This window comes from Phalangium opilio, unplaced genomic scaffold (assembly GCF_054372755.1).
Source record: "Phalangium opilio isolate 3A_F unplaced genomic scaffold, DU_Popi_V2 ptg000061l_1, whole genome shotgun sequence".
NCBI lineage: Eukaryota > Metazoa > Arthropoda > Arachnida > Opiliones > Phalangiidae > Phalangium > Phalangium opilio.
In genome coordinates, this window is record NW_028324178.1 from 8271786 (window position 1) to 8274031 (window position 2246).

A 2246-nucleotide genomic window follows, 5' to 3' on the forward strand; every position below is an offset into this window, starting at 1 on the left:
CATTTCTTATAATAAACCAGAAACAGTTTATCAAAGCTGTTTTAAACCCTTAATGGTTTGCTGTTTTTTGTAGGTACCACTTTTAAACCAGTAATGGTTTGCAGTTTTTTGAACGCACCACTTTTAAACCAGTAATGCTTTGCTGTTTCCTATGCACCACTTTTAAACCCTAAATGGTTTGCTGTTTTTAGCATTACCATTTTTAAACCATCAAGGAGTTATCTTGAAAGGGACTACATTGAAACCAATTTTTTCACAGATCCTGGCATTTCTTATTATAAACCAGAAACGGTTTATCAAAGCTGTTTTAATCCAGTAATGGTTTGCTGTTTTTGAAGGCGACCCTTTTAAACCATTTAGTTGGTGCTGTAAAACCCTTAGTGGTTGCCGAGAAAATCATAAACCCTATATAAACCCTTTGAACACCATTATTTTTAACTGTGCATTTAATCACAGATTTATCAACTTGTAATCTTATTTCAGATTGTTTTTTCTTCATGACCTACACAGTTGCAATTGGTTACAGAATATGATTGGTCAAACTGTATCAACGACAACCATAAGTTCATAAGATATGTTCCATAATAAGTTTTCAAACTCCTGGATACAAACTGGAGTTTGACAAGAAGTGATTGAAGTAGGTCATAGATTGGAGGTAAAGCAACATACGCCTGATGAGGCGCTGTCAAAGGCTTAGCAATTCAGACTAAATAGGAAGATGGAAGTCCTGCAAAATTAACCACCGAATGTAGGACTTCAATACTCGCTTCCGTCGTTCTCGAACTAGCTCGAGCTGTAAGTCTGTAGCACTACGAAGTATGGGTAGTCTCATACTTTTGGAACATATCTTATTAACTTATGATATCAGTAACACTAGGGAAATCAAGTTCATTAGAAGTAGTTTGGTTCAGTTCTTCACAAGGGTTGGGACTTGTGCTAACACCTAGCCATTAAGCCTATTAAGAACTTCTTATTGTATACCTGTAACCTTTATAATTAACTTCTTATTGAGCATCGTTTAATTAAAATTGATAGTTGCAATATAACTGGTTAAAAAGAAATGCCTTCAAGGAGATGTTTTATTTGAGTGGGCATCTACATAGACTTCAGATCCTTAAAACATCCCGGGCAACGCCGGGTTTCTTGGCTAATGCAGATTTAATAGGAAACACATTTTTGTTTATATCTTAGTTACGCTTAATATAGTGTTGTTATTTTATCTTGGGAGAACTACCTAATCCAAACAGTAAAAAACTAATTTTGTCACAGGCTGGATTCGAGCCTGTGCAAAAACCTGAATCTGATCTACTGCAAATCGCTTACTGGCCACTTTAAATTAAATATGTTTATTTGTATCAATGGCAAATAGAGATAAAATGTAGTGAGATAGTATGGACATATGTCAGCAAAGAGGGTACAAAGAGGCTACCCTCTTTGCTTGGCTGGAGTGTTCTCGCTTTGGAAGTCTTTCTCTGCACTCTTATTGGTTGAAATGCGGTGAACCGGATATAAAGAGTGAACTATAACCTGAGGATAAAGCAGTAAAGCGAGAACTCCCACAATGCCTTGCCCAAGCAGTTAGCTTCAACTCCTAATCTCTTTGGTGTTAGCTGCTTCAGAATAAGCGTGTTAAATTTTGATTTAATTAGAGAGTGGGTGAGCCGATCCTGAATGTAATGCAATATCCGGTCGACTCGTGGCGAAGTCGGGCAAGCCCGTTAAACTTCGCCCAGTTCCAAAAAGGGAGTTAATATCGAAGGGTCCCAATGGAACCCGATCAGATATTAAGCTGATCAGAACAGATACTACACATGATCTTAGCCAAAAGGCCGAGAAGCGATACTAATTGCACGGTTAATTAAGCTTAAATATTTCATTAATTAACGCTAATTAATTAATTAAATTATGAACCTAATTACTCGAAATTATACAAAAAAAGCTATTTACTGGATGAAAAATTGCTCTAAAATAGTCTATGCACTGCGGACAGAAGTACCACATACCCAATCATAATTATTTATCAACCCTATATTGATTAATTTAATAATATTACATCAATTAGTTTTAATTGCTGCCTTAGTGGACACATTTCCTTGAACATCTGTGTTCGGCAGAGTAAACATCTTTACAGGCGCTCATTGAAAACCACTGGGATTTCAAAACCCTATAGGATGGCTAGATTTATCTTGATTTCCCAATACACCATTTTCAAAAGTCTGGAAGTAAAATAGAGTCTGATGTGTTGA

General features: G+C 36.2%; 1 non-coding gene across 1 annotated transcript; it reads right to left on the reverse strand.

Moving 5' to 3' along the window:
* Positions 1-1651: 1651 nt before the first annotated feature.
* Positions 1652-1841, reverse strand: LOC149664387 (U2 spliceosomal RNA). Its single transcript, XR_016368474.1, has one exon. It is a non-coding gene; the product is annotated as a U2 spliceosomal RNA (small nuclear RNA).
* Between the last annotated feature and the right edge of the window lie 405 nt (positions 1842-2246).